This window comes from Symphalangus syndactylus, chromosome 16 (genome assembly GCF_028878055.3).
Source record: "Symphalangus syndactylus isolate Jambi chromosome 16, NHGRI_mSymSyn1-v2.1_pri, whole genome shotgun sequence".
Classification (NCBI taxonomy): Eukaryota; Metazoa; Chordata; class Mammalia; order Primates; family Hylobatidae; genus Symphalangus; species Symphalangus syndactylus.
Window position 1 is genome coordinate 39,910,843 of NC_072438.2, and position 12,027 is coordinate 39,922,869.

At 33.1% G+C, this 12,027-nt stretch overlaps 1 long non-coding RNA gene across 1 annotated transcript in view; it reads right to left on the reverse strand.

Moving 5' to 3' along the window:
• Positions 1 to 7,841: 7,841 nt before the first annotated feature.
• Positions 7,842 to 12,027, reverse strand: part of LOC129464870 (uncharacterized) — a 120,039-nt gene continuing 115,853 nt past the window's right edge. Inside the window, exon 4 of the long non-coding RNA XR_008651787.2 lies at positions 7,842 to 7,948. This is a non-coding gene — a long non-coding RNA (uncharacterized lncRNA). The remainder of the gene's footprint in view (positions 7,949 to 12,027) is intronic.

Below are 12,027 nucleotides of genomic sequence, written 5' to 3' on the forward strand. Positions count from 1 at the left end.
AGAATAACACAAATAAAACTATCAAAAATTAGGGAGGTTACAAACCCCCGCTCTTTATATTCCTTGCTTAGTGCTTGGAATTCATGCTAGAGGGAAAAAAATTCTAAGTCCATTAAACAGTATAGGTGCATAATACTTACTCTATTTTAGGAAGATTATATCACCAAATGACTAATAAAATTTAAATTCCAATAAAAGTGTCAAAGTCTGCATATGTTACAGAATTCTATATGATTCATTTTTTTTAATTTTTTCTGTGGAGTTGTAAGAATAACTTATGAAGCGCTGTTTTATCCTCAAAAGATGTGTGCTAACATCACGGCTTTAAAACTACCAACTATTTTTCCAGACCTTCCAGGGGCTTATTTAACTTTTAACTTATGAGCTCTTTGGCCCATTTTTCAAAGTAGACATGAGAAGAACAATTGTTCTCAAATTCTTGTATGAAGGAAAACAGGGATGTCAACAATTTTTAAAGGAAGAGATTATTTAATTAGGCTATAAGAAAAAAGGAGTCAAGTACTGTGAAAAGCAACGCATAGAATAACCATTTCGATATGTATCAAGCTTTAAGGTGCTTTGATGCTTTCTACTAATTAAAGGGACTTAGTCCAGCTACATATTCAAAAATATTTCAACATGGCCATACTTAACCTTTTGATGCTTTGTCTTAGCGCTTATCTTTAAATTTATAATGTTTATGATTCTTCTTTGTAACTGCTCCAAATTTGTCATACCAATTTATTTTGTATGCCTCAACTTTGGCATGGACACAGTATCACAAACAGTTCTGAGGGGTGATTAACGTAATCACTTCCAATAATCCATCAAGTGAAAACATACTGCCATTTTCTTAAGAAAATGTCCAAAATAAGCTTTATTGCCATGATAAAAGAAATTTTCTGTTTAGTCAACCCTGATTATAGTTGCTTCTTTATTTTTTTAATTTCACACTATCTTGGCATTAACTTAATCATCAATCATCTCCCACCTTTATTCCTATTGTGTTGTCTCTATCATTTCATTATGACAATTGCCTCACTGTTGTGATTATTCCATCTCCTCCAAGAAGCTCCTCAAGAAGAATTAGTTTTTAATCTCAGTAACTATATTTAATATGATTGCAATATATTTTGACAAAATTTTCATGAAGGACAATAAAATACAAATTAATTTTCTAAGGTACTAGGCTGCCTAAATTGAAGTAATAGTCAACAAAAATTCATCACTATCAATTATATCTGCAAATATTACATGAAAAAGTCCTAAAATTTTCTTTTTCAGAATGGCATATGATCTTCAGGAATGATCTTGTATATTTAATATTTATCTAATACACCCCGTAGGGTGTATTAGATAAATATTAGATAGTATTAGATAAAAGACATAACTTCTAAAACAATGTATATATAGCAAGGTTTTTAATACTATATGGTTTTACACACATTTGATTTTGAAGCGTTCATATATAGTAGATAGGACTAATATTAGTCTCACCATGTTTCAAAGGAAGAATTATAATACTAAAATCTTAAGTTATTTGTCCTAAGGATACTGACTACTAAATGGCACGGCAATATTAACCCAGGTTTCATAGCTCTGGATTTACATTGCTTCTACTAAATCATTACATATATTCAAGAGGCAAAGAGGCATACAATTTAAAATATCTGAATTAAATCACTGAAAGAGAATAAACGTAGAAATGATTTATTAGGACTATTGACAAAAATCACAGAACTAAATTCTCTAAAGAGAATAAAATCACAGAACTACACCCTCTAAGGAGAATTTAAACAAGAGTGAGATGTTAAATTTACCAATAAACAAACAAGGTTGTAATACAGAACAAAATTCTACGTAAGAACTATGAAGAAATGAGGAAATTTAAGTAATTACTACCAATTAAATTTATGCAAACCACAAGAAATAATAACTGGCTTACTATGTACTCGTAAAAGAAAATAATACACTGACTTGAAATCATCGTTTAAGGAGGAAAAGGAAACACAAGCATAGTTTGCTGTTATCAAATACAAACCTAACCCCTTTCAAGGTCTGAATCTTCTTTATAATAAAATGCAATACAGAGGTTGAGCCAGAAGGGTCAGACATTTTCTAACAGTAAAGATAAACACTATTTTCCTGTGAAGAAAATTTGTAGCTAGACTAGTGATGCAGTACTCACATTATGCTGACATACAGGATCTTAAGACTTATGTTGAAAGCTAGGTACAGGAAAACGATAATGTGCAATTGTGCATAGTTTTGAAGGATGGTGGTGGCATCAGTGTTACATTGTCCTTGCTAACTAAATCAGCCTTGTTTATTGGAATCTATGTTAGGGACAAATTTTTTGCAGAACACTGAAGTTGAATCTAATGGATGAAGATTTAATGTTGCCTTTGGGAGGCTATTCTACAGGGGCATCATTTGAGGTCCCACATTTGTATTAAATTAGTGGCAAGCTTATTTCTAAAAGTTTGTGCTTTCCTGAAAATAAAAAATCTGTTAACAAAAGCCAGAAAGTTTCTTCACAATTCAACTCTATTTTTTTTCAGTTTTTTATTATAAGGTGACAAAATAAAATAGAAGTCTAAAATAAAACAAAATAAAATAAAATGGAAATTTGAGCATAATAACTGAGAACTGAGATTCAGAAGACTGGATTTAAATCTAAATTCTGCCAATTACTAGTTAAATGCCCATATGTAAGTTACTCATGCTACTTCAGTTTTTTAATAGAGTAAAATATATAAAATTAACACCTCTCATTTTGGCTGATCATTAAGTAATAGTTAACCAACACCACAATGTCATGCCTTTAAATTCTTGATGCTGATTAAACATTTGTGGAAAATGCTGCTATTTGTTTCCCCAAAAATTATACTTCTTTTCTTCATTATGATCAGAACCCTTGATGCAGCATAAGATAGAATGAACCCAGTGATCAGCTTCATAGTTTCCCTTTTCAACCATGGATAATCCCTTCAATACATTATAAACAGAAGTTAAGTTTCGTTCTCCTCATTATAGGTCATATTGTTTTTCTATGCTATGTCATTTCATTCAGGCTAGAAAACAGATTTGGTGAATGATGATAGAGTAGCCATCTTAAGACCATAAGGATAGAATTTATTTTTAAGATGTTACAAATGATCAAGTGAAAATTCAAAAGAGCTTGGTTCCTTCATATCTTCATATTTCTGTCCCACCAGGACTAAAATGCTTATTTCCAAACATCTATTACAGAACATGAGAAAAATAAACAACTATTTGGTAAGGCACTCCATCAAGTATTCTATAAAATGTGTATAAACACAGTCCTTACCCATGTTAGGTTTGATGGATTTATTAATGCATGTTCTTAGCATCACTTCTGCTATGTAAGATCTCATTATATATAATGTCATAACTATCATAATCCAACTGGATGAATATGGTTCATGTATACATATATTGATAAAATACATTGTACTCCTTAAATATGTATCATTCTTATGTGTTAAGTTAAAACAATTAAAAAATCTTGAAATAATTTATATATCAACATTATCAGAAACAATAATAGCTAATTGGTACAGAAAATAGATACTATTATATATATTGAGTTTGTCCTAATTCCAAGGCACCATGCTTAAAACGAATGACTACAATTTTCACTGCCCAAGAATTCCAATTCCAGTCAAAAAGACAAGGAATACAGATATGAAAAGTTAGTGCTATAACTTTCTCTATTCCATCTTTGCCAAGTTCTCATTCAATGAAAAAAAAACTTGAGTTTTTACATTTTTCGACTATATTGCTATCAAAATATGACCCTAGAATAAAACAAAATACTGATGAAGAAATTAGAACAGGCCTGTATTAGTGTTTTGAGCAGAAAGAAGCAACTATTGGAAGGCTTTAAGATGAAGGAGATATTTGAGGTGAATCTTAATTTAGACTTTTACATCATCAAACATAGAGACAGTCTGGAAATAAGCTAGTACTCTTCTGAACCTTCTGGTTGTGATTAAACAGGAAAAAGTATATTTTATGACATTTAAAAAATTTAAAGTCAGAACCTGTAAGTGTATAATAAAATATGTATTATCTCAAAACTGGGAATTATATTTTGGTTTTTCTTTAGAACTATTTTGAATTTTTATGCACTAACAGTCAGTCGTGGTAAAAAAGTGTTGTACAACTTTATGTACCTTAAATTAATTTGGTAAGAGTGGATTTCTAATAATTTTGAGTTTTCTAATTCACAAACATGGCATACTTCTCTATGTTATCATTGAATTACTTTTTTCAGTGTGGGAGTTTTTAGCTACCAATATTTTACAAGTGTTAGATTTATTTCAAACATTTTATTTTTTATTGATGCTATAAGAAAAACTGTTTTTATTGCTAATTGTTTATTGATAGAATATAAATCAAATTGATTTTTGTCATATTAATCCTGGATCTCAAGACCTGGATGAACTGAGTTACTAGTTTTGAAACTTTACACATAATTAAAAAGAAATGTAATGTAGATAGTTGTCACCTGTAAAAAGTTTGTTTTTTTCCTTTCCACTCTGTATATTTCTTTCTTTCTCTTGCTGCATTGCACTAAATAGGACATCCAGTAATATAACGAATACAGGTGTTGAAAGTGTATGTTCTTTGTTATTGATTTTAGGAGGAATTATTCAGTTTCATCATTAAAATTATGTTAGATGTAGGATTTTGTAGATATACTTTATTAGGTAATGAATGTTCCCTCAACTAATTTTCTGAGAATTTTTTTCATGAATAGATGTTGCATTTTGTCAAATGCTTTTTTGCATGTATTTAAATATCTCATGTTATTTTTTTGCTTGACCACTCAATAGGATTAGTTACATTAATTGATCTTCAATAATGAAACATCCTTGAATTATCATGATAAAAATCAATCGGTTGTGATAAATTTTTTATCTTATCTATTGTTATATCTGATTTGCTAGTATTTTGTTGTGAACTTTTGTAGCTATGTTCTTGATAAAAATTGTTCTGATTTTTTTTTGTTTTTGTAACATTTTTGTCCATATTTAGCCTCACAATAATGCTGACCTTCTTAATTTGTTAAAAAAATGTCCCTATTCTATGTTCGGAAAGTCATTCTGAAGAAGTGGTTTCATTTCTTCTTTAAATCTTTGGGAAAATTCATCAGCTGAATCCATGGATACTGGAAATCCCCTTGTTGGATATTTTAAGAATGATTTCAATATCTGTAATAAATATATTACTATTAGATTTATCTAATTGTACTGAAATTGGTTTTACAACCCTGTGTTTCTCAAGGAATTTATCCATTGTACCTAATTTGTAAAATTAATGGATACTGAAGTGCTCATACTTCTCCCTTTTTATCCTCTTAAAGACTGTAGATTTGGTTGTGATAAAAATTTTAATAAAAATAATAATAATTTCAAGTGACCCAGAGTATGTTTATTAAAATTAATGAAATAGAGGATCTGGGAAAATATAAAACACTCAGATTTGTAATATAAGCCATTGGCAATATATAGCAGAACTACAATGAGTTTGAAGCCTAGATATAAAAATATGTAAACTAGTCTAAATTCCTCCTTAGAAGCAGCAATTCAATGGGGGAATCTAGAATAACACTGATTGCCATTTGCTAGTTGCTATAAACAGTCTTTTTTAGTTAGACTGAAACCATCTCCCCTGCTAGACAATTTGCCAGGTTCAATTTGTTTTCTGTGTATCCAAGAAAGACCTTGCAATGCACCATCAATATGCTCTTCCTAGCCACCTTCTGGGTTCTCCTCTGAATCTGAGATAATGCCCAGGATTATTAAGAAATACTAGGATTTTTTTATGAACAGTATTTTCCTCTGGATCTTGTCAAATGAAAGGGCTAGATATAAACTTTACTTCATTATTGCCTAATATTGACCAACACAGATTTGATTTGATGTTCCAATGAAATGCTTTGATTTGATGTTCCAATGATATGCTTTGATTTGATGTAGCAATGATATTATTTTGGAAAGCATTTTATTACTCTGTTCCTTATATTAAACTATTCGAGTTATTTTAATCGATGGACAAAAGAGATTTAAGATACAAATATAAATTATTCAAGTACAGTTACTTTGTCTCAGCCGTGCTGAAAAGTACCTACATTTCATCAGAAACTTATGTATTTGTAATAGTTTGAAGAATCATAGCTCTAGATAAAATTTGAAGTAAAATTCAAAAACTGCAAAATTCATAGCTCTTTTTTTAGGAATTTCAATTATGATTATTACATTTTTAGATGAGTTTATCGAGGCACAGGTAAGTTAAATAATTTACTTTCACACAGCCAGATTTTGACAGAACTAGAACTAGATCCTAAGTCTTAAGTATCCCTTTTTATTATTTCTTCTATTATTCTCAATGCCCTTCAATAGTTATTGCAATGACTGCTGTAGACAGGAAACTCTGTTTTAGATTTATGGTGTCGAGAGAAAATGATAAACATAATAGATATAAATTGAATAATAATGAAAAATTAGTTTTATGTCCTTGGCAAGAAGCACCAGAAGCATGCTATAATTAATTGCAGCTGTTTTCACATAGCAGCAGTACAGTTTCCCTTTCTTCTCAGGAGTTGCTGAATCAGGCTATGCAGCAAAGTTGATGTATACCTTCTGTGGAAATTAGATGTTTTAGATGCACTGTTCTCAGATGCCAGGATGGATGACAGTATGAGATATAATCCTTTCCTGTGTAATGCAACCTAAACCAATCTACATTCTAGAAGTCATTTGATTTCTCCCCTCTCTAGTGCTATCACATAGCAAATGACTCTCCCGGGACTCCATTCATACTGAGATTGCACTAGCTAGTGATTACACTACTGAATCAGTCTGTAATGAATCTTGCATCCTACTGATCTTTTTTGGAATTTTTCTTTTGATCACCAACTAATGGGAAACACAGCATGGTAAAGAATAATATAGTTTCATCTAATTGTAGCTCCATTAAAAAGGCCTCTGGGTACCCTTGTATTCACCTTTCAATGAAAGTGTTCATAATGCACTCAATTTCTAAAGTCAAAACAGGCAATTATTATAGAGTTAGCTTGACTTACTTTGAGTATAAATGCATCATTTTCAAAATATATGAGTTCCCAAAACAAATAGTTTTCTCAGAACAAAATGTGTTTTTTTCTCTTCTATTTTCTTTTTATAGTTAATACAGACACCCAGATGGGCTTCATCATTAGGAGATGCCCTCTCCAACTTATAGATTAGTAAGGAAATGTATATATGACATAATATAAAGGGCATTGACAGTTCTGTCATCAGTGCATATTTTTAATAGGCAGGGCTAGTGAGGGAAACATGGTAAGATATCTCAGTTATCAGCCACTTCCAACATGGTATATATGAAGATATATGAGGCAATAATTTAGACCCACAGAAACTGAAAGTAAAATAAGTATTGGAAAAAAATGGAGGTAAATGCAAGTTAGAAATATATGTTCTTACCATGTTGCCAACAAAGTATTTTGAGGAGACTGCTTGATTGTGACAGATTTCCCAGTTACTCATATTTACATCTGCCTTAGTTTGTGTTTTGTAGAAACGTAGAACCTGAGAAAACAACTGGAATGCATAAGTTCATTTTGGAGTTTGTTCTAAAGAAGTAAGGTGCATATGATGGAACAGGAAGAATAAAAAATGCAACAAAGAAAATAAAATGCAACTTAATTATTAAAAATGTTACTGCTGGGGCAACTGGGTCTCTTCCAACATGCTCTGATAAAACTGTGTCTTAGAATCCTTCTTCTGAAGGATGAGCACCCAAGGCAATTATCCATGACTTCCATGTCTTTCAGGTGAGGATGTCCCAGTGTATGAATTCCCAGTGCTAATTTGCAGAGGCTGAAAAGAGATTCTGACAAAATCCCTGGGCGTAAAAGCTGAAAGATAAAACATGGAAGGTGCTTGAGAAGGGACACTACTTCTATACGTAAATCCTGTCAACCAGAACTGCAAAAGTACAGATAAGCCAAGTGAATATGGCTCAGGGAACCAAAAAACTATTGACAAACTCTGCCAGTTTTTAAATTTGTGAATTTGGTTATATCTATTATCGTCTTTGATTCTAAGATTTCTCCACTATTACGAAGGGACAGTAACAGAGATGGTATAATCCAATTTCACAATTGGATTTGGGAAGAATCAAAATGAGATGATGTATGTGGATATCTCTGGTGTCTGGAAAGTACTAAGATTAAATGAATACAGAAAAGTGTAAAGTTATTTTCTTAGTATAAGTTTGAATGTGAGTAATATTTATAGAGTTACTATGGTAAGCACACTAGAATGAAACTGTAGTGAGATCTACATTTAAATCTTATTTCTGCTACCTATTATATGTATAACAATTTTTGAGATACAAAGTATATGCCCAAAACTTTACCCTCTTAAAATGTAAACTCATTGGTCTTTATTATATTCAGAGTTGTGCAATCACTACCACTAACTAATTTTAGAATATTTCCTTAACCTTAAATAAATCCAGACACCTGTTATTAATCACTCTTCATTTTCCACTCCTCTCATCTCCTGGCAAATGCTACTGTCTATACAGATTTGCTAATTTGAGACCTTTTATAGTAATATCCTCATATTTGTTTTATATGTGTACATATATATATTACATTTTTTAAAATTACATATTATAACATTACAATAGCTACATATTACAATATGTAATGGTTTGACTGGCTTCTTTCATTTAGCATAGGCTTTAAAGGTTCATCCACTCTGTGGCATTTATCAGTACTGCCTTTTGTGAACAAATAATGTTCCACTGCAAAAAAATTTTTCATTTGGATTACCTAATTTGTAGGTGTAGAATTTCTCCTAGTATTCCATTATAATACACTCTATTTATGTAAGGTCATTAGTGATGTATATTCTTTCATTTCTGATTTTATTATTGTATTTTCTTCTTTTTTGCCTGGTGTGGCTAAACATTTTCTAATATTTGCAAGGAACCAACACATTTGTTATTTTATTCTATTTTATTTATTCCCCCAAATAGATATTCCTTATAGTAGCTTTAATTACATTTATAAAGTTTATATAATATATAATGTTATTTCTTCTGCTTATTTTGTTTTTAGTTTGCTTTTTTCCAAATTTTATGGTAGAAGATTAGAATATTGACATATTACTTTGTTCCCACATTGCTCTAAAGAATTACCTAAGACTGGATAATTCATAAGAAAAGGGGTTTAACTGACTCCCAGTTCTTCAGGCTGTTCAAGAAGCATGGCTGGGGAGGCCTCAGGAAACTTACAATTATGAGAGAAGGCGAAAAAGAAGGAGGCACATCTTACATGGCCGGAGCAGGAGGAAGAGTGAGAGGTGGTATGTGCCAAACCAAATCTCATGAGTTCTCACTGACTATCACAAGAACAGCAAAGGGGAAATCTGCCCCCATGATCCAATCACCTCCCACCAGGCCTCTCTTCCAACATTTGGGATTTCAATTTGACATGATATTTGGGCAGTGACACAGAACCAAACCATATCATTGCAGCCTTGCTCCCTTAAAAATCTCATGTCCTTCTCACATTGCAAAATATAATTATCCCTTTTCAATAGTCCCCCAAGTCTTAACTCATTTCAGCATTAATTCAAAAGTCCACAGTCCAAAGTATCATCTCAGACAAAGCAAGTCCCTTCCACCTATGAGACTATAAAATGAAAAACAAATTAGCTACTTCTAACATACATGGGGGGTACAGGCATTGGGTAAATACATCCATTCCGAAAAGGAGCTATCAGCCAAGGCACAGGGATTACAGGACCCACACAAGTCTGCAACCCAGCAGGGCAGTCATTAAATATTAAAGCTCCAAAATAGTCTCTTATGACACTATGTTTCACATCCAGGCCACACTGATGCAAGGGGTGAACTCCCAAGACTTTGTGCATCTCTGTCCCTGTGGCTCTGCAGAATACAGCCCCCTCAGCTGCTTTCAGAGGCTGGCGTTGAGTGCCTGCAGCTTTTCTAGGTGCATGGTGCAAGCTGTTCGTGGATCTACCATCATGGGCTCTGGAGAACAGTGGTCCTCTCCTCACAGCTTCACAAGGCAGTGCTCCATTGGGGACTCTGTGTGGGGGCTCCAAATCCACATTTCCCCTCTGCACTGCCCTAGTAGAGGTTCTCCATGAGGGCTCTTCCTCTGCAGCAGGCTTCTGCCTGGACATGCAAGTATTCTCATACATTCTTTGAAATCTAGGGGGAGGCTCCCAAGCCTCAACTCTTGCCTTCTGTGTACCCACAGGATTAACACCACATGAAGCCATCAATGTGTATACTTTGCATCCTCTGGTGCAGTGGTCTGAGATGTATCTGGGACTCTTTTAGCCACAGCTGAAGCTGGATCAGCAACCTTTACAGACTGGGATCTCCTGGCTGTGCACAGAGTCTGGTGTGGGGATGGTAGTTTCTCCTCATAAGGCATTTTGGTCATAACAACTTAACAATTCTATAGGAAGTCCAAACTTTCCCTCATCTTCTTGTCTTCTTTTGAGCCTTCCACACTGTACTAACCTCTTCCCATTACCTAGTTCCCAAGTCCCTTCCACATTTTCAGGTATCTTTATAGCAATGCCCCACTCCTAATATATTAGTCTGTTTTCACACTGCTGATAAAGACATATCCAAGACTGGGCAATTTACAAAAGAAACAGGTTTAACTGAACTTACAGTTTCTTGTGGCTGAGGAAGCCTCACAATCATGGTGGGAAGCAAGGAGGAGCAAGTCACATCTTACATGGATGCCAGCAAGAAAAGAGCTTGTGCAGGAAAACTTCCCCTTATAATAACCATCAGATCTCATGAGACTTACTCACTATCACTAGAACAGCACAGGAAAGACCTGTCCCTATGATTCAATTACTTCCCACTTGGTCCCTCTCACAACATGTGGGAATTCACGATGAGATTTGGGTGGGGACACAGCCAAATAATATCGCCTAGGTACCAATTTTCTGTATTAGTCCATTCTCATATTGCTCTAAAGAACTACCTGAGACTGGGTAATTTATAAAGAAAAGAGGTTTAATTGTCTCACGGCTCTGCAGGCTGTACAGGAAGCATAACTGGGGAGGCCTCAGGAAACTTGTAATCATGGAAGAAGGCAAAGAGGAAGGAGGCACATCTTACATGGCTGGAGCAGGAGGATGGGGTGGCGGCAGTGCCATACACTTTTAAACAACCAGATCTCACAATAGCTCATTCACTTTTATGAGAGTAGCAAGAGGAAAATCTGCCCCCTGATCCAATCACCTCCTGCCAGGTTTCACCTTCAACACTGGGTATTCCAATTTGACATGAGATTTGGGCAAGGACACAAATCCAAACATATCTATTAAAATAAGACCATTTTAGTATAGACAATTAGAGTGATCGATTTTCTTTTATGCACGTTTTTGGCTGCATCCTATAAATTTTGGTATGTTACGCTTTTGTTTACATTTTTCTCAAAGAAATGAAAATTAGAAAAGGAAATTGGAAATAATTTCTTTTGTAATATTTTTTCTGCCAAATATTTTAGTTGAATATGTTAATTTCCTTATATTTAAATTTTCTTATTTTTTGTTATTGATTTCTAATTTCATTCTGTTGTCAGAGAACATTCATTGTATGATTTTAAATTTTTTAAAGTTTATATTGTGGGCAAATATATGCTCTATCATGGAAAATGTACCTTGTACAATTGAAAAAATATGTATGTTATTGTTGTTAAATACAGTGTTCTATAGATGTCTATTAGGTCTAGTTGGTTTGTTGGGTTGTTTAAGTTTCCTATTTCTTTCTCAAACTTCTTTCTTTTAATTCTACCAATTATGCACATAGGATACAAAGTCTCCAACTATTTATTGTTGAACTGTCTGTTTCTCCTTTCAGTCAGTTGTTAGATACATATATATGATAATTGTCATGTATTTCTGGTGGTTTGGCTCTTTCAGCATTTAA